General features: G+C 42.8%; 1 long non-coding RNA gene and 1 pseudogene across 1 annotated transcript; both read left to right on the top strand.

The window, feature by feature from the left end:
* LOC130707370 (ELKS/Rab6-interacting/CAST family member 1-like) overlaps nt 1-24,401 on the top strand; it is a 125,344-nt pseudogene that overhangs the window by 21,712 nt on the left and 79,231 nt on the right.
* LOC130707381 (uncharacterized) lies at nt 1,999-16,067 on the top strand. The gene is made up of 5 exons (XR_009007271.1): nt 1,999-2,851; nt 4,976-5,065; nt 11,275-11,446; nt 11,950-12,055; nt 14,734-16,067. It is a non-coding gene; the product is annotated as an uncharacterized LOC130707381 (long non-coding RNA).

The raw sequence follows: 24,401 nt of genomic DNA, 5'->3' as shown, positions 1-24,401 counted from the left end.
ATGTTTTAGACTTCTCCATTAGCATCATGTGGCCTGTCTGACTAGGATTTCAAGCTGCCAGGGCAGGACCACAGCTCTGAGTACAGGCTGGCTGTAGTTTTGTCCCTCATGATAAGACCATGGAATACAGTAGGAGAGGAGCGGCAGATACCTTGTCCTTTGTGGTTCCGACAACTTAAGTGCAATTCTTGGCAGCCTAGCTTTAGACTCTGATATGGGCCTTTTCTCGTATGATGTTGCAGGAAGCTTTCTCTTGCTGCTGACATGTTCTGGCTCCTTGGTTTACTCAGAGGAGTGGTGAAGGAGACATACCTCAAGCCAGGAGCCGCTCTGTTGGCCCTTATGCTCTACTTTCTATAACTTTGCAGGATTTTGGAAGAAAATGAGAATATACTCTGGAACTGGAGATACATATACCCACACATAGATTCATATATATATATATATATATATTTTCACTTCTTCAGGTCTTTGTCCTCATTCCTATCATCTGGAATTGTTTTGAAAGAAAAACGCATATTACCCTCATAAGGAACTAGAGTTTAACTTCGGAAACTTATAACACATTTATAAAAGACACAAAGTGTTCTCTCTTTTTAGAACTGTTCAAGTGCAAGTCAGATTTGAGTTCAAATGGAATGAAATGCCTGTTTATTTCTGGAAGCAAGTTTAGTTATTTTCTAGTCCAGATTCTTTGTTTTACAGATGAAAAAATGGAAATCCAGGGTCTAGGAGGGTTAAGTGATATGCTCGGTGGTACATTTCAGAAGAAACAGAATAGGAAAAAGAATCCAGAACTTGCCAATTTTGGGTCTCACGCATTTTATCTCACACCGCACTACTGCCTCTGGGTTTAGAATTACAACAGTTTGGTTTCCTTTTAAACTGATGACTTAGGGTTTTGTTAAGGTTTGATTTACAGTCTAGTAAAAATTTAATACTTATGTTCATTTTGGGTTTTAGCAAGTCAATACTATTCTAGAGTTTTATTTTTATTTTCTTTAAGCCTGTAATGGGCATTGAGGTCTCCCTGTGGTCTCTGGACTTCTCTCTCGGCTTTGAAGATTCTGCTGTTCCCTGCTCCATCTCAACTTATGCATATTCTCAACCACAGGGGAGTCTGGAACATGCCAGACGTTATGGTGAGGCTGTTACAACGCTCACCCCGGTCTAAAACCTAAGCCACAGGAGACACAGACTTCTGGTTCCGCAGAAAGCAGGTGTTACAGGTAAGGAAGGGAGCATAATGTACAACAGCCAGATTTTAAACAGCTCTGCTCAGATTTCATATTCCCACACTCCCTCTAATTTACAGGCTTCTGTTCACAGGTAGTTTGAAAACCTATCTGTACCAAATTTAAATATTCAGTGACTTGCCTATAACTAATCATACTTGAAATTAAAAAAGCATGTGTGAACAAGCAATAGCACTAACTAGTACTCACAGGGGAATATTCCAGCTATATTACAATGAGACTTTTGGCAGTAAAAGCACTCAAGTACTGTTTCTTAAAATGTAAGGATTAGGTGTTCTTGAGGTAGAAAAGAAAAATCTATTCTTTGCAGATGGAGGGGACAAATGAAATGGATTCACTAGCAGAGTCACTTTTATGGAAATTTGGATCTGTACTGTGAAATTTTAGTGTTTAACCAAGATCAGAGGCCTTGTAGGATGATTTTTTAACATGCTGGATTAGAAACACCAGACAGAATTGATTCCCAGTAAAATGGAAAACGTCCTGAATTAAAAAGGGGCCTCAAAAAAAAAAAAAAAAAGGAGCCTCACTTGGTAACACTTAATTTTCTAACATGAGTGCTCCAAACTCTTAATAACTATTTTAAAACACTTGATAATTTCATGTAAGATAAATTTTACGTAAGAATAAAAAATGGACAGCGTATATGAATTTGGTGAGACTGAGCATACAATGTGGATTTGCCTTGGAAAACTTGGGCAGTTTTTGAGATTATTGAAGTTCAGCGTCTGTTGCAAGATATCTAAGTGAACTCTCCCAAAGCATTTCCTGGAAGCATTTGCCCAACAAGTAATCTTCAAACAAACGAACAAACATACATACCCACCATTCCTCTATTCCGTGTAATATAATCCATGGACCAACAAGAATAAGCTTATTTTCTACTTGTACAATTTTTGGGTGGTGCGGCTTTTCCTAACCTTCTCACCATCTGTCAAGACATAACTTTCATTACTCTCCAGCATCACTTTTAACAGCATCATCTTTCTTTTCGTCCTTTCTCCTTCCCTCCCTCCCTCCTCCTCTCCCCCTTTGCTTTTCTTCCCTGCCTCTTTTTTCTTTCTTTAAAAGGAATCTCTTTTGACCTGTGTTTTCCTCAAGGGTTCAATTGTTTTTATATTTCTCTCCCTCATAATACAGTCTTTGGGGATTTAAAAATACGACATAAATAGAATCTTCTGTGATTTCTCAGCAGAAGGGAAGGTATGGTTTGTATTACTTTCTCTCATAGGATTCTTTATGGGGTAAATATTTCCAGATGCCCCAAATCTCTTTGTTATGTTTACTATAAGAACCAACAACTCTTCCTTTTTCTGTACGGTGACATGATTGTGTCCTGGGGTGGCTCCCACTCGTATCGCTATGAAAACAGAAGTTTCATAAACCAGAGATGAGTTACTTCAACTCAGTTTAATTCAATAAACAGTTATTGAACATTTACTGTGTCCAGGATACCATTGGCCATGGTGAATGATACATGATCCCTCCTATCAAGAAATTTGCAATCTAGTATGGGAGAAACTATGCAAATAAATGTCCAACCATAAGATGACTGCTACGGTATAGTAACAAGCAAAGATTTAGGAACTCAGTAGGTAAGCAAAATAAGTAGAATAGTAAAGATGAGGCTCTTTTGTTTGTCAGTATTTTACTTTAGCTCTGTATAGTTTTGAGATATGAAATGGTGTCATTTTACTTTACAGTTCTTGTTACTTTATAATCATTACCACGACTTTGTAGTCATAGCTCATGGGTAAGTTGCTTCACTTATGTGAATGTTATGGAGAGGTACTATGCTTCCGGTAGAGTCTTCTTCAGAAAGAGATTTATTGATTTGAGTTTATAACACTGAATTATGGTTTGGTAATACGTTTTACTTCAACTCGAAGATAGCTACTTTATCGATCCCGTGGGTAAACCCTTACTCTAGATCTGGGCGGTGAGCCCTCTCAGGATCAGCTGTCACACAGCAAGAGATAAGACTTCCTGGATCAGTTTTCTAAAGTGACAGGTTTATTCCCTGGTCAGGACAGAAGATACTCTCTTTTTAACGAACAGGCTAGACTTCTCCGTGTGCGTATTTGTTCCATGTGTTTCGGGGTGAGGATGGGGTTGAGGAGTCTACTCTGTTTTTATGGGGCATGAATCTGGCTTAAAAATGACAGAGCCCTGGGCTTCCCTGGTGGCGCAGTGGTTGAGAGTCTGCCTGCTAATGCAGGGGACACGGGTTCGAGCCCTGGTCTGGGAAGATCCCACATGCCAAGGAGCGGCTGGGCCCGTGAGCCACAACTACTGAGCCTGCGCATCTGGAGCTTGTGCTCCGCACCAAGAGAGGCCGCGATGGTGAGAGGCCCGCGCACCGCGATGAAGAGTGGCCCCCGCTTGCTGCAACTGGAGAAAGCCCTTGCACAGAAACGAAGACCCAACGCAGCCAAAAATAAATAAATAAATAAATAAATAATAAAAATAAAGGAATTCCTTTAAAAAAAAAAAAATGACAGAGCCCTTTAACAGGGAAATTGCAGCTGGAAGACACCAGCAACTAAGTAGATCTGGGACTTGAGAAACTGTGCCTCCCTGGAGCTATCCAGGGTACTGAACCACTTCTCCTTATGTTGCCTTCTAACCCCGCGAAACAAACATTCAGACATTTAAAAATATCTAGCTTTTTTTTTTTTTTTCTGACTAGAGAAATTCTTTAACCTGTATATTTCTGATCATTGTTCTTGCTCTAGTCTTGGCCAGCTGTAGCAGTTCACCTCTTGTGTCTTTTATTCACTAAACAAATATTTAGGTATAACCTTCTCTGCGTTCGGCACTTTTCTCATGGTTAAATTACTCAGATTGAATATGATTATTTTTGCCTTTTTGTGAAATTTGGGTTAAAGAAACAAATTTTATGGGATGCCTAAAGGATCTCAGGTTTTCAAGTGTCGTTTGAAGAACCTGGTTTCTGGTCCAAAGGTTGTGTTTGTTTACGTTTGTTTACAGTACTTAGAATAGCCCTTGGCATAAACTAGGCAGCACAGAAATTGTATTCCGCTGATGATCAGATTTATTTTGTGGAATTTTTTTAAAAATAAATTTATTTTCTGTATTTATTTTTGGCTGTGTTGGGTCTTTGTTGCTGTGCGCGGGCTTTCTCTAGTTGTGGCGAGCGGGGGCTACTCTTCCTTGTGATGCACGGACTTCTCACTGCGGTAGCTTCTCTTGTTGTGGAGCACGGGCTCTAGGCGCATGGGCTTCAGTAGTTGTGGCACCTGGGCTCAGTAGTTGTGGCTCGTGGGCTCTAGAACACAGGCTCAGTAGTTGTGGTGCACGGCCTTAGTTGCTCCGCAGCATGTGGGATCTTCCTGGACCAGGGCTCGAACCCGTGTCCCTTGCATTGGCAGGTGGATTCTTAACCACTGCACCACCAGGGAAGTCCCATTTGTGGAATATTTTTCTATACCATGTTACAAGGAACATATTTCTTTTCAACCTAAAGGTAAAATTCTTTGAAGAAAAATTTTGCTCTAAGTGCTCTAGATGCAACATGCACATAATCCTGATGAATGTAGACTAAGCATTTTGGGACACTGTCATATACATTAGGACCAAAGTACAGGCTGACCGGAAAGAAAGGGACCAGAAACTTCCAGCTCAGACTTTTCTATTTATGTATTTTCTCAACCATCTTTTCATTCTATTTTATTCATACTAGTCTATTCTGTATTCAGGTAAACAACCACCACCTGTTCACCCCCTCTCCTCCAAAAGAGGAAAAAAAGAATTTTTCCTTTGATGACAGCAACACATGACCCAGGAAGGTGGAGTATATTCTAAACTGTCCTTTTGTAATTCCTTGTTCTAAGCATCTGGCAAGACAAATTGGTCTTGACTTCCCTGGAAATGGTGGTTTCTTTCAATGAGTATAAGGGGTACAGAATCAACAGTGTTCCTAGTGTTCTCAAGACCAGTTATTGTATGGGTCAGTAAGGCTAAACCCTTCACCCCCAACCTGGTGTTAATTTAATGTTATTCTCAGTAAATATCTGAGACAGACTGAATTTGAGCAGAATATAAAGTATCTGGCTGAAATTGAATCAGGTTCAGTGTTCTAACATAGCGATTTGCCACTACCCACATCTATTTCTGTGGTATGCCTTTTTTTTTTTTTTTTTTTTTTACAACGTGTACATTTAGAAACTTGGTAAGGTCCAAACTGTATCATAATTGACTTGAAAATGTCAGTTTCTTGGGATTGCCAAACTCAAACACTTTTCTTGGTATCTCAGTGAGAAATCAAATTTGAGGTTGAAGAGTATTGACCAGTAAGCTTCTTTTCTAGAGATTGTTACTCTGCCTTTGGTCATGGACCAAGTTTAATGATTCCTATTGCTTTTATTTCCCATTCCTTAGGGAAGTGATAGGCACTTGTTTAGTCACCGGAAGTTGTGAGAATTTGTGGACCTCAGCAAAGACCCAAGAGACCTATGCAACAGTATTGTTTTCCTACTTATTACCCAGACCCAGTTTGTTTTAAAATCTATTTACTGATTCCACCTGAGTTGCATGACTTAGTTGTAATATAATCTCTTGATTTCTTGAATTATCTCCAGACTGGACTTCATGATTGATTTCTTTTTCGCCTTTGACTTATTCAGATGGAAATAGGTTAAACAAACAGAAAAACTTGACTATTATTCAAAGGCTGAAGGATTCCTTCATTACTTCCCTCCATTTCCTTGGGAATCAATACCATTGGCTGTTTTCTTTTAGTTAGCATAGTTTTGCTTGCTTAATATAATTACTATAGTAATTTAAGAGTTATATATACGTGATCTGACTTAACCTTCCAATTCTATGGTGTAATATTACTACTGTCATTTTATGTGTGAGAAAGGTAATGTTCAGGGGGAGTTAAGGAATTTCTAATGACCATAAAATTAGGAGTCAGGACTGAAGATTCAGACCCAGCTCTCTCCGACATTAGTCACTGCTTTTAATCACTCTTCTGCTTGCTTTAATATTTCTTTACTGCCCACATAAAGTGCCATGTCAGAATATAGAAATGGTTATTAACTGAGGAAATAGGAAATATTTTGATGTTTTTAGGGAAATTCAAAACATTGTAGAATAAAAAGCTGGACATGATTTTATTGGCAGTTTTATCACGATGGCTTAAAAGAAATGAAGTTGTTCCTGAAGGTACCTAGTTTATTGTCGTGAAATATATTTGCTTTGCCTCATGCTGTATTTTGTAACATTTGGTCCTGGTAGGGTTTATTTGTGCGTGTAGTTTAATATAAAGATCTCAATTTTAACAAATACTGGGAACTATTCGGAGAAAAAGCCAAAACAGATGTGTTTTTACTCAGTAGTTTTTGTTTAGGTCTGAACCTTTGATAGGAATTTGTTCCACAAATGTGGTTATTGCAGAAGATGAAGAAAGCCAAGCTGAACACAAAGTTAGATGACTTGTCTATTTAATTTTAGGTGATACTTGCCGAATGTCTTGAGAAAATATTTTTTCAACTTGTTTCAGAATTAGAATAGACTCTGTTGACATTTTATGCAAGCATATATCTGTTATTCCTTTTTAGAAATTCGAAGTAAATTCTTCTTATAAAAATAATACACAATCAATAATACACGACCATTTTCTATGAGGAAATTTTCAAATGAAAAAACATTAATCTCTAAACATCCGTAACACCAACCAGTTAATATGTTAGTATGTTTCATTTGGTTTTTGACACACGCAAGTGCACACAAAACTTAACATATAATTATATAATTTTATATGTAATTTTGTGTTCCAGTTTTCTACTTAATTAATAGCATTGTCTTATTTTGCATTTCTGTGACTTCCAGGGAGATATAATCTACTTTATTGGCCAGTTCTATCTAATTTGGGGTTCTCTGCTTGTGTGTATGGTGTATGTGTGTGTATAATTTAATATATATATGTGGGTGTGTATCTATACACATATGTATAATTCGTTTTCTTGTTTTAGAAAAAGATGCATTGTATTCCTTTTAATCCATCACAACTTACCCATTTTATTGGGAAGACTTTGCACATATTAAAATCTGATATATTAGGACTAATCAAGAAGAGGTCAGTGTGACTAAGATGCTTTTTAAATGTTTTTTTGTATTGTATATAGCAACTGGAGCTGCTTTCCCAACAGAAATGTGAAGTAATGCCGAACCTGTGCTAATGAATAGATATAATTAATTGGAAAACTTCATCTGTTTTCCTACAGTGTCGTAAAGACTTTAAAATAATCCCTCAGTAATTTAATCATATCTCCTAGTTTTCTCCTTTAATGGTATTACCTAGCAATATTTTTTCTTTATTTTAAGATCATCTTCAGCCTAATCCAGATAGCCCTATTAAACTATCGTATCAAAAACCAACGATAATTTTCTATACCTTTTATTTTCATAGGGAAATATTTTGAGATCCACCAGTGTGATGAAAAAATAGAGCAGGAGGAAGTGGGGCAAGGGTGGGAATTGACATCTGATGCAAGAGCCAAGGAGGAAACCATTGTTTTTACTCTGGTCAGGTGATATCATGCTAGCCTTACATTTCTAAAATTTGAGTATCTTTGGAATTATATTCAACTGCAGCAGTTGAAGTTGTAAATGCTTTAATGTTTTCAAGGCATGTCTTTTAGTGACTAAACTTTTCTAGTGCATTTATTTCAGTAAGGTTGAGGGGATTTCTATTGGATGATCTTCTCCAAATGAGATAAATATTCTAATGGTAGCTGTCCTCCTGGAACACATATCTCTTGTTATTAAAAGTTTTCTAAGAGTCCTGATGAATTTAAATGACTCACAGTAGCACAATAGGCATTTGAGTTAACCTGATTTTTAGCAACAACTTTTTTTTTTCACTGTGAAACTTCTTATTCCAAGATGTTGGGGAAAAAGGGGAAGAACTACAAAGAAAAACATAAAATTTAAATGAACTGCCACTACTTAGATAAATCAGGGTCAACATTTTTTTTTTAAACATCTTTATTGAAGTATAATTGCTTTACAATGGTGTGTTAGTTTCTGCTTTATAACAAAGTGAATCAGTTATACATATACATATGTTCCCATATCTCTTCCCTCTTGTATCTCCCTCCCTCCCACCCTCCCTATCCCCCGCCTCTAGGTGTTCACAAAGCACCGAGCTGATCTCCCTGTGCTATGCGGCTGCTTCCCACTAGCTATCTATTTTACATGTGGTAGTGTATATATGTCCATGCCACTCTCTCACCCTGTCACATCTTACCCTTCCCTCTCCCCATATCCTCAAGTCCATTCTCTAGTAGGTCTGTGTCTTTATTCCCGTCTTGCCACTAGGTTCTTCATGACCTTTTTTTTTTTTTCCCTTAGATTCCATATATATGTGTTAGCATACGGTATTTGTTTTTCTCTTTCTGACTTACTTCACTCTGTATGACAGACTCTGACTCCATCCACCTCACTACAAATACCTCCATTTCATTTCTTTTTATGGCTGAGTAATATTCCATTGTATATATATGCCACATCTTCTTTATCCATTCATCCGACGATGGACACTTAGGTTGCTTCCATGTCCTGCCTATTGTAAATAGAGCTGCAATGAACATTTTGGTACATGACTCTTTTTTTTTTTTTATAATTTTTTTTTTTTAAGTTATACAATTTTTATTTATTTATTTATTTATTTATGGCTGTGTTGGGTCTTCGTTTCTGTGCGAGGGCTTTCTCTAGTTGCGGCAAGTGGGGGCCACTCTTCATCGCGGTGCGCGGGCCTTTCATTATTGCGGCCTCTCTTGTTGCGGAGCACAGGCTCCAGACGCGCAGGCTCAGTAGTTGTGGCTCACGGGCGTAGTTGCTCCGCGGCATGTGGGATCTTCCCAGACCAGGGCTCGAACCCTTGTGCCCTGCATTGGCAGGCAGATTCTCAACCACTGCGCCACCAGGGAAGCCCCCATGACTCTTTTTGAATTATGGTTTTCTCAGGGTATATGCCCAGTAGTGGGATTGCTGGGTCGTATGGTAGTTCTATTTTTAGTTTTTTAAGGAACCTCCATACTGTTCTCCATAGTGGCTGTATTAATTTACATTCCCACCAACAGTGCAAGAGGGTTCCCTTTTCTCCACATCCTCTCCAGCATTTATTGTTTCTAGATATTTTCATGATGGCCATTCTGACTGGTGTGAGATGATATCTCATTGTAGTTTTGATTTGCATTTCTCTAATGATTAATGATGTTGAGCATTCTTTCATGTGTCTGTTGGCAATCTGTATATCTTCTTTGGAGAAATGTCTATTTAGGTCTTCTGCCCATCTTTGGATTGGGTGGTTTGTTTTTTTGTTATGAAGCTGCATGAGCTGCTTGTAAATCTTGGAGATTAATCCTTTGTCAGTTGCTTCATTTGCAAATATTTTCTCCCATTCTGAGGGTTGTCTTTTGGTCTTGTTTATGGTTTCCTTTGCTGTGCAAAAGCTTTGAAGTTTCATTAGGTCCCATTTGTTTATTTGTGTTTTTATTTCCATTTCTCTAGGAGCTGGGTCAAAAAGGATCTTGCTGTGATTTATGTCATAGAGTGTTCTGCCTATGTTTCCCTCTAAGAGTTTGAAGGCATGGGAGAGACTTAAGTTACCCACAAGAAGATCCAAAGAATCATAGGTCTGAGAGTTTTTTAAGTGGGTATACTTGAGGATGTTTATAAGCTGAAAGAAAGTAGCCAGCAGAGGAAGGGTGTGAAGATCTAGGAGAGGAAATGATTGTTCATTTGTTTTCAAAAAGCTGAATACTTATCGTGTGCCTGGCCTTTTTCTAGGATCTGGGGTTCACACCATCTGTTATCTCTTCTGCAAGGACAGTTCAACTCATCCCCTGGTGAAGAGAAGTCAGATTATTCTTTGCATCCAATGCAGGTGTAGGAAGTGTTCTGTACCTCTGAAGGGACTTTACTTAACCAGAGTAATAAGTTAGAAATCAAAAGAAATTAGAGCTGAAAGGACCTTAAAGGCCACTGTACTTAATTTTGCCTAATATTTTACGTTGAATGTAAGAAAAGTTTATTGCAGAGCCCATTCTCTTCAGAGTTCCTTCAGTGAACTTTACGTCTTCAATCCAGTGGGTCTAGCTCGTAGATTTTGGCCTCCTCCTCAATTTGCTTCTTCATCCATATTACATTTTGCCCGGACTATGGCAGAAGCTCCTGGGTGGTTTCGCGGCCCCTGGGCTCAGTTCCTCTAAGTTCATCTGCCTACTCGGGTTGAGTGATCTTCTAACATAAAAAGATACGCTTAAAATAATGCTGCTAATGGCTTGCCCACACAGAGTTAGTGCATACTAGCCGCCCAGCGTGTGCTCTGCCCAGAGGCGTGTAGTCTGAACTGTGCTCGGCCAAGCCTCCTGGGGCTCTTTGGCCCTGAGGAAGGGGAGCTTTTTGGGATCACTCCCTTTATCTAATTGGTCCTTCAGCAGCGGGGCACCTTTTTCTAATCAGCGGAGGCACCCTTACTGAGCCAGTGGTAACCCCAGGCCTCATCACCTGTGGGATACAAGCCATGCTGTCTCCCAGGCTTGCTTCCGCCAACATCTCTATTTTCCTTTCTGTCTGTTCTCACACTTGGACCCCTGGCCTTTAGTCATCCCCACCTGCAGTATTTACAGTGCCCAGCAGGTGTCAGGCTTGAGTGTCTTTGCACAGGTGCTCCCTCTGCAGTTAATGCACCTCCTACTCCACCTCTGCATAGCCTCAGGTTTTTAGATTCTGCTTCAGGGTTATCATGAAGCTGTCACTCAGATATAACATTTTGCCTCCAAGGAACCTCTGTGCATAAAGGTGATGCTTCTTTATCTCATGTGATTCAAATTTTCATGTCCCTCCTTAATGCAGGCTTTAAGGGCAGGAGTCGTTTCTTATCCTTAGCACAGAGCAGATGCTTTTTTTTTTTTTTTTAAGGTGCTTTTTAATGATGATAAAATGTATGGTTTAAATCACTCATTTTACAATAATTTTGCTTTAGGTTGTGACAGAAATAAAGTTTACAGAAGTCGTGTTCCTGCGATAAGAAATAAAGATGTGACCTTCCAGTTGTGTAAAGCTCTTAAATGCTGTGTAAGTGCGTCGGGTGCGCTAAGGACCCTGGAGCTAAATGGGCTAGTTCTGAGAGAGAGAGACTTAACTATGTTAACAAGGTAAGCCTTCATTGTATCCTGCCAACATTTGATAGTTGCTTTTGGGGCAAGCTAAACCAATAAAAGTTTAAACTTTTTCTCTCCATTAAAGGGATTGAATAAATTGACCACTTTATCAGCACCTCATGCCTGTCACATTAATGGCTGAACTAGAAAATCAGAAGGATCAGCACAGGTTTTATTTTCTTAATCCTTACCTCAGGGTGGAGAAAGGTCAATCCCGAACTGAACCCCAAGTTTAGACCAGGAAGCCCTCGGGTTCCTTATAGTATCTCAGAAATATGGGAAAGTAGAAAGGAACGATAAAGTGTAGGGCAGATTAGCCTCATTTTCCTGTGAAGCTTGAGGAGAGGGAGGGAGGAGGTGGATGACCATGGGCAGTTGGGCAGGTTGTGCACTGTACAACACCATAAATGTAGAACGTTTGCATATATTATTATGACAGCCTTCTGACAGATGGAAATGGTGTCTTGAGGAAGAACCTTTTTCTGTTTCTCTTAGAGAAGTGCTTCTCAGTGGGGGTGATTTTGTCCCCTCGGGGATATTTGGCAATATCTGGAGACACTTTTGGTTGTCACAAGTAGCTGATGTGTTACTGGCATCTAGTAGGTAAGGACAGGGATGCTGCTAAACATCCTACAGCGCACATGGCAGTCACACACAACAAAGAAACAAAGTCACACATTGCCTAGCTCAAAATGTCACTAGAGCCGGGGCTGAGAAACCCGGGTCTAGAGGATGAAGGTGAACCTCCCTGTCTGGTAATTTTTCCCTGCTTGTTCTGGAGAAATGACTGCTGGAGAGGGAGTGAACCATTTCTGACTCTACATCCAATATGCTCCAGCAGCCTGCAGTACATCATGTACTCATAGGGCCAGTGTGCCTGGAGGAACCCAAGGCTACCTGATGGCAGAGCTGTGGATCAGGGTGACAGCCAACATGGGAAAAGCCTTCCTGCCTCGAGGCCCTCGGTTCACCAGGCCCAGGTGTCTCTTCCTTCCATCCATGGGCCTCTGAGATGAACCAGCTTTCCTTGTCCCTCCTAAGCTTCCCAGGTTGTGAGTCCTTGCCTCTCAAGAGTGGGGCACAGTATCCTCAGGTTTGCTTTCCACGCTGCCTCCTGAACCAGTTTTGGAAGGTTTGTGGATGATCAGTTGGGGGATAACAGGTAGAAAATTGAGACAAAACAGTGAACTCCGAGACTGGTGACTGGGTTCAAATTCCAGCTTTTCCACATGTCAGATGTATGGCCTTAGGCAGTTCACTGAACATCTCTGTGCCTTAGTTTTCTTGTCTGTAAGATGGGGGTGAGAACAATAGTGCCCACTTCATAGGGCTATGGTGAGGATCGAGTTAGTATTTGGCATGTATTTGGCATGTAGCAAACAACATGTAAGCGGTAGGTGTTCCAGGCCTCATTCCACGTTAATTTTTGTTATCTGTATGAGTTTGCTAGGGCTGTCATAACAAAACACCACAGTCTGGGTAGCTTAAACAACAGAAATTTATTTCTCACCATTCTGGAGGCTGGAGGTCCAAGGTCAAGTTGTCAGCAGGGTTGGTTTCCTCTGAGGCTCCTGAGGGAAGAGCCTGCTCCAGCCTCTCTCCTTGACTTGCAGAGCGCCGCCTTCTCCCTGTGTCCTCACGGGGCTTTCACCCTCTGGGCAGGCCTGGTGTCTCTCTGTGTGTCTAATCTGCATTCCTTATAAGGACACCAGTCAGATTGGACTGGGATCCACCCTAATGGCCTCATTTTAACTTAATTACTCTTTAAAGGCCTGATCTCCCAATACAGTCACATGCTGAGGTACTGGGGTTTAGGGCTTCATCCTGTGAATTCCGTGGTGGACACAACTCAGCCCATGACACCTGACAAGGACCTGGTAACAACACCAACATGGTTCTAACCATGTTTAACTGTGATACCAGATGCAAAAAAAAGCCAGGACAGACCTTGAGGCCATTACTCTAAGTGAAACTAGAGGAAGACAAATACTGTATGATCTCACGTATACGAATCGAAGAAAACTGAGCTCATAGAAACAGAGAACAGTTTAGTGGTTGCCAGAGGTGGGAGTAGGGGGGATGGGAAAGGTGGTCAAAAGGTACAAACTTGCAGTTATAAGAGAAACAACTCCTGGGGATGTAATGTACATCGTGATGACTATAGTTAAAAATACTGTTTTCTTTTTTTTTTAAACATCTTTATTGGAGTATAATTGCTTTACAATGGTGTGTTAGTTTCTGCTGTATAACAAAGTGAATCAGCTATACATATACCTATATCCCCATATCTCCTCCCTCTTGCATCTCCCTCCCACCCTCCCTATCCCACCCCTCTAGGTGGACACAAAGCACCGAACAATACTGTTATTTAATTTGAAAGTTGCTAAGAGTATAGATCTTAAAAGTTCTCATCACAAGAAAAAAATTGTAACTATGTGAGGCGGTAAATGTTAACTAAACTTATTGTGGAAATTATTTTGCAATTTATACACATATCAAATTACTATGTTGTACACCTGAAATTAATATAAAATTATATGACAATTATATCTCAGTAAAATGGGGGGAGAAAAGGAATCCAATATCTCAGGTATAAAGCCTCCCTCCTCCTTCCCTCTCACATTCCTGGGAAGACCTCAGGCCCGGGCCTTACACCTGCCTTGAGTATATGCCTATTAACTGTGTCAGTAAATGGTAGGTGCTTCCCTTCCACACCTTCCTTTGCTCGTCATTGGAGAATATGCTAGAGCGACACTATAAGAGTGATCAGATATCTCCGATTTTTGTGGACAATCATGGTTTCAAAAGTTCTGTCCTCTTGTCCACCTAAGAACACTGGTATTTTTCATACTACAGGTTCCAAAATGTGGTTCAGAAATCATGGTCACGGTGCCTGCCATGCCAGGATGGCAACTTGGAGGGCTGGGGAGGGCGTGGCAGGTGGCAGGTGGGGAAAGCCGGCAGCCAGAAGGAGGAGAGGACAAAGAAAAAGACCCAGGAAATTTGTATCTCTAGAACAAATTCCCAAATAGTAAGAGTTTACTGTAGCAGCAAGTCCTAGCCTCTAGTTTACTGCTAAATCTAGTCCTCAAGGAGCACAGCAGTCAGAACATTTAATACAAAATTTCCTAGCTCTAAAAGGGAAATATTAATACCTGCTTGTTGTGTTTGGAAGTTATTTCAAAAAGTAAAGCTAATATCAATAAAGCCCTTTATAAAAGAGCTAAAGGAACTCTGTAAGTATTACTTTTGTTTGTTTGTTTTTCCATCACTCTTCATAGCTGCCAAGCAGTAACGGCTGTCTTTGTACTGAATCCCGGAAGTGTCTCTGTATCCTGGAAGTATTGCAATGATCGTCTTCACACCTGCAAAATATTCCTGCACCGTGTACACAAATGATTATGGCTCCGCTCTCGGGCCTCACCTGGGAGCTACTGCATGTGAGGATCAAATTGATACACATTAGGGCATCCTCAGCGGTCTTTGGCAAAGGCCTATAGATTACCTCGCTATCCAATTTGTTAACTGGACAGCAGAGCCTGAGTGGAAAGAACAATGCGCTCGTCAGTTGGGAAAAGCTCCTCCAGGTATCAACAGATACAAGCAAGGCAATCTCACTGTGCAGGTTGATTAGAACTGGGTTTGTATTTTGGACAATAAACTCTATTTATGATAGTCTCCCAGTCATTAAGTATCTCTGCTGTAAGAGAAAACTGGGGCTATTAACTTCTCCAGATAGAACCCCAGGGAAAAGTGATCATTTCTTTTCTAAGCAGAAGGGAAGGTTCTGCTCAATAAAGATCAATTAAACATCTCTGTTAAAAGACTGCTTGGAGCTGGTGCCAAAGGAAATTCCACTGTATTAACCCGTGCTCCCTCCAACCCTCCCCACCTCTGTAGCTTGCACTGGGGAAAATTGTAAGAGGACGCTGGCTATTGTAAGCTTTATAAGGTGACAGTAGCTCTCACATCCGTGGCTGAATGATCTTTGATGTTGAGTGACTTTTCCTGCATTTAGCAGGGGTATTCCCAGAGGATGGCAGGCAAATCAAACGCTCCTCTGAATTCAGCTGCTAGCATCAATCATCCTCATGAGGGAGTTAAAAAAAAGAATATAACAATAGGTACCGGGAAAAATGATATGGTGGTCTGAGCTAGTAATTCCCAGGATGCAGGAAGAGTTTTGGGGGCCCTAGAAAATCCACTGCATAAAGAAAACCCGCCACAATCTCCACCAGCATCTTATAGTTACCACCTCATTCTTGTCCTTTAAAATACAGTGTGCTTGTCCTTTAAAATACAGTGTGTCTTGTACGTTAAAATACAGTGTGCTTCTACTCTCTGGCTTAGACTGCATCCTCTCATGTAAATTCCATCTGTTCTTGCTTGAGGGAGGGCAGACACAACCTTGACTTTATCCTCTTGATGAGAGTGATGTTTCATGGTGTTGGGAGGATTTTCATTGGGTCAATTGCCTGATTGAGACATAGCCTTAGTGAGGTGACAAATAGCAGGCATTAATGTCTCTTTTTTAATGGTATGATGAATGGTCTAAGAGAAGGGTCAGCAAACTGTAGCCAGCCGCCTGTTTTCGTAAATAAATTATTGGACCACAGCCAGGCCAGTTCATTCATGAATTTTCTCTGGCTCCTTTTGCGTCGAGTAGTTGTGACAGAGACCTAACGGCCCACAAAGCCAAAGATACTCCCTGGCCCCGGCCACCCCTGATCTAAGACCGTTCCCACAGTCCTCTGATGATAAGAATCACCTGGATCATTTGTTCAAAAGACAATTTCTGGGTCCAGCTTGGAACCCCTGAGTCAGAATCTCCAGGGAAGGGGCTCTGGGAAGGTAGAGTGCACAAGCTTCCCGGGTGATTCTTATCCCCAGGCAACTACTGGTCTCAGGTGTGCCTGCCTAGCAGGTAAGGAGGAGGTTTTCAAAGAGGCAGTGGGGGTGGGGGGTTGGGCGGAGTTTGCCTTGGAGAGCACAGGCCTCGCGGTTTCACTGCTGGGACTGCATCCCAGCTCCGCTTCTCCCCGAGCTTCGCCACCTCAGGTAAGTTCCTTTTCACACTGTTTCCTCCGCTGAGAAGTGAGGGTCATGGTGCCCGGTTGGGAGTGTGTGTATATACGCTGAGAGCCTAATCCAAGGCTCGGTAGCGGTCACCCTCACTAAGAGGAGCAGCGCCATGTAAACACAGAAGACCCCGCTGTGGAAACATCTCATAAATAAGACAGGCCCAGCGGGGCTTTTCAGTAGTCCACGGTGTACAGCTGTTTTCCTCAGAAGGAAAAACTCCCTTAAAGGAATCTCCCATTACGTTCAGGACCGTATACGGCCCTTTAGAAACTCAATTCTCCACAGAATGCTGAGTATTGCAAGAGGTTATCATTGGCTGTTTTAGGATATAGCTGAGTTTGCAAAGGAATATTTAATTTCATGATTGAAAACTCTGGTACTTAGCACGAGACAGACATATATATATATTCTGTTTCTGAGGTTAATGTTTTTAAAAACTCTTTGCCTGACGGGATCAAGCAATTTCAGCCATTCGTGTAGCTGTTGAAAGGCAGTTTTTAGATAAATTGCGCATAAATCCTTGCAAGATACAGGACCCAATAATACTTCAGGTTACCAGGGAGTTTCATATTTTACTAAAAGGGGGAAAAAGTCAATCTTGAATCTTTTAGTCCGATGACCAAAGAATTGCTCCATTGATTTTGTTCAGCTACTCAGGTGGGTGTGCAGTTGATCCTGATTGGATCTTATTTAAAGTTTACTTTTTCTGGGAAGTATTAATTCGAATGTAGTATGGGTAATACTGGAATACTAGAGCCTCTTTAAAGCCACTTTACACAGCTTGTGTAAACATCCTAGGGTAGTTTCCTCTTAACATTTTCACAAATACAGAACTTGAGTTTGCTGTATGTTTTCCTCTTTTTAACAGAAGAGGGAGGTAAAGGCTTGGCTAAACAATGTACCTAAAACCCAGGCTAGAGGGAAATGGATTCATATTCTTAGAGGAACAGGTAAACAAGAACAGCATGAATTCTGCCAAGTATGATTTAGGTTTGTGAAGGAAGGAAAAAAAGCACACTTGGCAAATGAGTGTGGTTTGCTGATTTCTTTATTTTTAAACTTAGTTTTAAACGAAAGTACCAGTGGGACCCGAGAAAAACGAATCTGCAGAGGGCAGGGGGGGGGGGTATTCTTCATTTTTATTACGTGCAGTGTTGGAATCGTGCTGTGCCCTGAAACACAGCTGGATGAACAGGGTAGTTCAGGGTCTGCCTGGATTAACTCCTTAAGCAAATTTCTAGGCTGCCAGGCCAGCTGGTTGAGCTCCAGGCTGGTGGCTAGTGGTGCCGTGTTATACCTTTCCGCTCACCTCAAGGCGAAAACCCGGAAGTGCCGACCACCAGTAGCTGCATGTACGCCTTGTGGAATGTCCAATGCTGAGAGATTCTCTTAGGCTCATGCCTCCTGTGCAGATGCTCCCCACACACACCCCCCCACCCAGCTCCCAGAGTTCCCATGGCTCACACCTGGTGCCAGCCAGCAGCCGCGGACCTGCCTGTAGGCCCTCGTGAAGGCCTGCTGCTCGTCCTGAAAACCTGCTGCTACTCGAGAATCCAGAGGGGCTGCTCCTCATGGGGCGCCGTCTTGGCTAGAGGCTGCCTACATCTTCTGTGGGCTTTGCCTCCGTGGTTTCCAAGGGGGCAAATGGGGGCTGCCGGGCCTTATTTGACGGGAGACATGAATATCTGGGCTAGGTTCACTTCAGAGATTCATTGTTTTCCTGATAGGTATGAGTGATAATTTTTGTTTGTTTTGTATGTGGGTGGGGTCATGGAAATACTTGGGGATGGTGATCAAACTCAGCTGAACTGAGTTTGCTGTCACTTAGCAGTGTGATCTTGGACAGGTCTTTTAACCTTTCTGGTCTCCATCTGTAGAATGGGAATTATAATACTAGTCTCATTTGCCTGTGAGATTGTCATGAAGAGACAGTGAACTACATATACGAAAGTGCTTTCAGAATGGCAATGCACTCTGTATGCAGTGTGTGTGGCAGATAGCATCCCAGTTTGAATTTCAATGAGATTCAGAACTGTGATTAACAAGGCAAGCAGAGCCAGGATGGGGTGAGGCAAGCAGGGTGGGTAGGGCGCTAAGTGAAGGAGGCACTCCCTCACGGGGGTGTTTACATGCGGCTCTGAACCAGCAAGACGCTGAGAGTCAGTGTCTCCTTCAGTTTTGCACTGTAGTCACCCTGCTTGCCTCACCCAAACCTCTGTCCTGAGTGAAAGTAAAATACATGCCCATGAAAATGATACATGTGATATACACTTTTGTTGTAACAAAGTCCACCAGTACCTAATCAACCTTGACAGATGTTACCGCTGGGACAATTTCTGGGGTGTCTTTCCTGGCGTTTTTCATACATGTACAACCTTAAACTAGCTTTTGTTCTCACCTCATGGGCAGCACAGAAACATGGGGAAGAAACACCAATCTGATCTCAAAACCTCATGCGTGTTCTAGATCTTTGTCATGGGTGTATTTGTAGACTCTGGAGGGGTCACACAGCACATGACACGGCCAAACATGTTGAACCTACGTCACCCAGCTTTCTCTCCCGTACACCAAGTCTTCAGTAGCTGCTCCAGGACCTCCACCTCCCCCGTCTTTAAAAGCTCCAGGTATTTCTTTTCTTCCATCTCCTGGTTGGCTGGCTGGCTGGCTGCCTGCCTCTCTCATCCACTACTTCCTCTTTCATCTCCTCTCATGAAGACTAATCTGGCCATTTGAGGACTCTTTATCTCTCTTACTGTCTCCCAGATCAGTTCCATAAAGGATCTGGGTGGTAAAAAAAAAAGACTCCCCTTCAGGCATGGGTATGAGGGAGAAAGGTTGTCAGTAGCTCCATAGGTTTTGTTCCTGACATATAATATCCATATGTACCTCTTCCCGGCCCCTCCTCCACACTTTTGAAATGCGATCACGCTGTCCCTAATGTCTTCTAACTCAGCGGTCCCCCACCTGTTCGGCAGCAGGGACCGGTTTCCTGGAAGAGAATGGTTCCACGGGGGTGGGGGCGGGGGGCTCAGGCAGTCGTGCAAGCGATGGGGAGCGGCAGATGAAGCTTCGCTGGCCTGCCCGCCGCTCACCCCGCCTCCTAACAGGCTGTGGAGCGCTGTTCTAACTGGCATCGTGTCACTTAACGATGCATCACAGAGCTCTCCAGTGGTACTTCCAAGCTGATGTCATCGTTTTTAACAGCTGCCTGTATTCTACCCTGTCAGTGTGTCATAATTTAACCCCTTCTGTACTAGGAGATGTGTGTTTCTCCTTTTTCACTATTGCAAATAATCTGCGTTGAAAATCCTCCTACACTTTTCACTTCCTTGTGTGCTTAGAAGTTTGATTTGCTGGGTCAAACAGGATGATGTGCTTTTTTTTTTTTATTTTTATTTTTTTTTATTTTTGGCTGTGTTGGGTCTTCGTTTCTGTGCGAGGGCTTTCTCTAGTTGTGGCAAGCGGGGGCCACTCTTCATCGCGGTGCGCGGGTCTCTCACTATCGCGGCCTCTCTTGTTGCGGAGCACAGGCTCCAGACGCGCAGGCTCAGTAGCTGTGGCTCACGGGCCCAGCTGCTCCGCGGCATGTGGGATCTTCCCAGACCAGGGCTCGAACCCGTGTCCCCTGCGTTGGCAGGCAGATTCTCAACCACTGTGCCACCAGGGAAGTCCCTGATGTGCATTTTGATAGCACATTATGGGAAGGTTGATTGTGAGCACGGCATGGGCTCTGTCCCTGGTATTTTTCTTCCTGTCCAACCTCCGCTAGATTCACCTTCACATACAGTTTTCATTCACAGCTTGAGGGCTGTAAGTAACAACTGTCAGAGTTGTTTTTCTAAAATACCCTCGGTAAGCTATCGTGTATGGCACCGGTGTGACTGCTTTGGGAATGGTAGCTCCCAGGAGGAATGAGATGTTTCCCCTACTCCATATGGCCCATCCTGCAGTTTGGCCTGCGGAGGCCTCGGGGTGCTTGAAGGCGCAGGAGAGGGAGCTGTGTGGACCCATCGCCGCCCAGTGGCCGCTGAGAGGACGACGGCCTTGTTCGCAGGCTCAGGCACCAAATCCCTGGGAACTCCTAGGAATGCTTGAGGGGTACTTTACTGGAGGCTGAAGTCCTGCATGAACAGCAGGGAGGTGGGAGCTAGTGACATCTGGGCTACTGTTACAGTGACTCCATGTGCAGCCATAGGCTGGCGCCTGGGGCAACTCAGGTGACTGTGGCTTTGGAGTGAATTTGCGTTTTATGGCTCACATGGTATCTACAGATATTAGAACGAGGCAGCGGCAATATGCCAGGAGCAAGTCGTTTCTGGGCAGTGCTTATCTGCCTTCAGGACCTCTGGCATAACTCTGTGGTCCATAAGTTGGGAACCACTGAGGTGGGATATTGGAAAGCTGAGTGCAAATGAAATCATTAACTCAATGTCAAGGGGAGCGTGCTCTTGAAAGGAATCCTGGGGTGAATTCTCACCCTACGGAAGGAACACCCGGTTGTTCCCATTCAGGATCCTAAAATGACTCCCTAATGTAACAAATCAACTTCTCTGGGCAGCTTGTTACCCCTTCATAACGAGTCCCCACCCTATAATGAGCCCTGTTTCCTGTGGCTCTGATCAGGGCAGGTGCTGTCACTGCCATCGGCAAACAGAAGGCTTCTTTTTGCTTCTAAGTCATTGCTTCTGCTTTTTGTACCTCCGTGAAACGCCACCTCCGTCCCTTTGGTAATCTAAAGCCTACCATCTTTGCTGCCCTTCTTAACGCCCACTGCTCCAAGTCCTCTCAGCAACTTGGGCTTTTAGTGACTTTGGATTTTGTGAACTCCTGAAGCTTTTACACTTGGTGTCAGACGTTTGCTGTGGTCTCTGTTTCGGGTCTGTCACTTGTCTTCTCGGCTAGACTGTGACTTCTGACATCAGTGATGCTTCATGTTTTCATAGCTCCTTGAAGGGAGTTGCTGGACACAAAATAGTGTAATATTTCAGTGACTTGCTGCATGATAAAAAAATGAAAGCCTTTTGGTAAATGGAGATGTTCATATATTAGATCTGCTTTATGTAGACATTTTAAAAATCTTTCATTCATTCAGTCACGCATACGCACGCACACACGCACGTACAGTCCTCATACAGGGCTGGTCACAGGTGTAGGCGCATAGCCTTCCGCTTAGAACAGAGATGTGTTCCTGCGAAAAGCATGCCCACCAATGTGGACAATCAAGCCGATGGCTCATAAAAATGGAGCCAATCTGCTTGGATCGAGACTGGGCATCCAGACCCCGTGGATCACGTGTCCACTTTCCCAGGCCTGGCTTGCTGCTCGGAAAACACTTGTTGGGTGAGTCGTGGTCATGTATCTATTGGATTCAGCTCTGCTTCCTCTTGCTCTGCTTTGTGTTGACTTTATGTAAACAGTGGATTGCTGGCCTCTGGGTTAAGGGCAGTTATTTAATGCACACAGGCCAATGAACAACCACTAACTGTTGCGAGTTCAGGGGATCTAATATCTTGGGAGGATTTATACCAATTACTTAACTGCCTGAATACCAACCTTCCTATTAGCTTTATGATAAGATGCGCTTAGGTCTCACGTTTATCCCGAGAAGACAGCCTTATCCAAATCATCTATATTTTAGCAGGCAGTACCAAACTTCAGGCCTCAGAAACACATTTTAAATAATTCTTGCCATGCCATGTATTTTAAGTATCATTAAAGAGCCGCTTTCTTACTTTTAAAAATATGTGTGCAGTAGATTTTGTGAAGCCTATAATAAGTCTATGAAAAATTGATTATTTTCCCACAGGTATAGGTTCAGATTTTTATTCTGCTTGCCAAATGAAAAATCTAGTATGCGTGGGTCCTTTATCTGATTTATGCTCTCTGAATAGAATCACCATGTTCCCAAACAAAGAGAAATGGGTTACTCGGATTGAGTAGCCTAATCCCTTCCTGTGGTGGGCAAAGGAGTTTGTGCAGCTCTAAACTAGGAAGCATGGATTTCCCTTTCAAATGCCTCATTTTCTTATTCTTTGCCTTTCAGTCAGCTCCATGTAAACTGGGTCAGAATATAGCATGGGTGCTGAGGTGAGTTTCGGCTGCTGGTGGAATGTGCGTGTGATGGAAATAGGTCGCTTTAGGACCCAAGGATGATGCAGAGAGAGGTTTACAGTCAAAGATGATAATCGTTCTGTCCTTTAGTTAGCATTCCTGGTTTCTTTGCTTTTTTTTAACTGAACAGTATGTGCCAATGGCCCCCACGTACTTTCGTCTCAGTTCTCTGGCCCTCATTGCTACAAGTTGGTTATGGCGTTGGCTGCTTTCCCAGCATTCATTCTCTCCCTGATCATGAACCATGGCTCAGCACCCTGGTTGAGGGATAGGGAGGGATGGGGTATCATCATGCTCCTCTGTGCCTAAGTCTCTTCTGAATTACTCCCTCTCCACCCTTCCATCTGAGAGTCCTGGATACTTGTTAAGCCCCCAGAACAGACGAGGTGGGGGAATTGGGCACCTTGTGCAGGTGACAGTGGCATAGATATAGCGCCTCGCCCATAAGTAAGGTGGGACTAGAAACAGCCTTCTGAGCTGGGGCGGCGGGTGAGCACACAGCTCTCACTCCACAAACAAGGATGAAATAGGCAGCGCACAGAGGCTCAAGAGACCGCTGTGATGAGTAACTGAGTACAGGGGGCCACGGCGGTGCTCTGTGAGCTTGGGCACTTACGCTGGGGCTACATTGTGGACAATCTCAAGGACCATGGTGGTGAGTGTGAACCGATTCGGCCTTGAGGGGCCAGGAGGGCTTTTCAGCTGGAGACTTTTGAGAGTGTGATTGGACCCGAGGCTTTTGAAATTGTCTTAAAGAGAATTGAGAAGTTGTCCTGTTTAGTGGTTTTAAAACTTTGCTTTGATGATCTCCCCAAGGGGCTGTTCTGGTAGGAGGATCTGGGGAAAGAAGCCGAGAGGCTGGGACCTTGGGCGCCTTTTCCCAGTGATTCAGCAGTTCTGCTTCTGTTTTACTTCTTGAGCTGCCAGGTAAGAGTCCCTTCATCCGTCCTTTCCTCTGTCCTTTCCTCCTTTCCTCCCTTCCTGTGGTTAAAGACATTAGTTGGAAACTTTGTTAACTGTTTTTAAGTGTACAGCTCAGTAGTGTTAAGTATACTCAGTGTTAAATAGATCTCCAGACTTTTTCCTTTTGCAAACTGCAACTGTAGTCTCTTTCAATAACAATTCCCCCTTTTCACCTCCCTCCAGCCCTTGGTAACCACCATCCTACATTGTTTCTATGAATTTGACTAGCCAAGTAAGATTTCTTTTCAAAAAGCAATCAAGCAGCTGAGAAGGTTTGATAGCCTCCTGATGTATCCATCATTCCTCACTGTCTGCACCCGCCCCCCAGACAGTGAGGAAACTGAAATCCCAGAGGTCCTGGGAGGCCCAGGTGGCCACACAATGCAGATGTTATTCACACGGATACTTAAGCCGGATTGCCAGGTTCACATTTTGGCTCTGATGCTCTGTATGTGACACTGGGCAAGTGATGTAACGCAGTGCCCCAGTTTGCTCATCGGTTAAAGGGACATGATGGTAACAGAATCTGCTTTATAGCCTTGTTGTGAAGATTAAGTGAGGTAATCTACATAAAGCACTGGGAATAGGGCCTGACACTTATGTACGTGTCTGCTATGATTAAGTGACTTCCTAGCATGACACAGTTCCTTGTAAGGAGAGCTGTGACTTTGGGCCTACAACCAGCTCCCGTGGTGCATGTCTTTTGAGTTTCCACTTAAGACTGAATAGATAGATAGCTTTTTTTTTTTTAAGGATTTTCTTATTTATTTATTTATTTATTTATTTATTTTTG

Source organism: Balaenoptera acutorostrata, chromosome 2 (genome assembly GCF_949987535.1).
Source record: "Balaenoptera acutorostrata chromosome 2, mBalAcu1.1, whole genome shotgun sequence".
Lineage (NCBI taxonomy): Eukaryota > Metazoa > Chordata > Mammalia > Artiodactyla > Balaenopteridae > Balaenoptera > Balaenoptera acutorostrata.
Note: the sequence above shows the minus strand (reverse complement) of the source record. Positions and strands in the feature narration are given on the sequence as shown.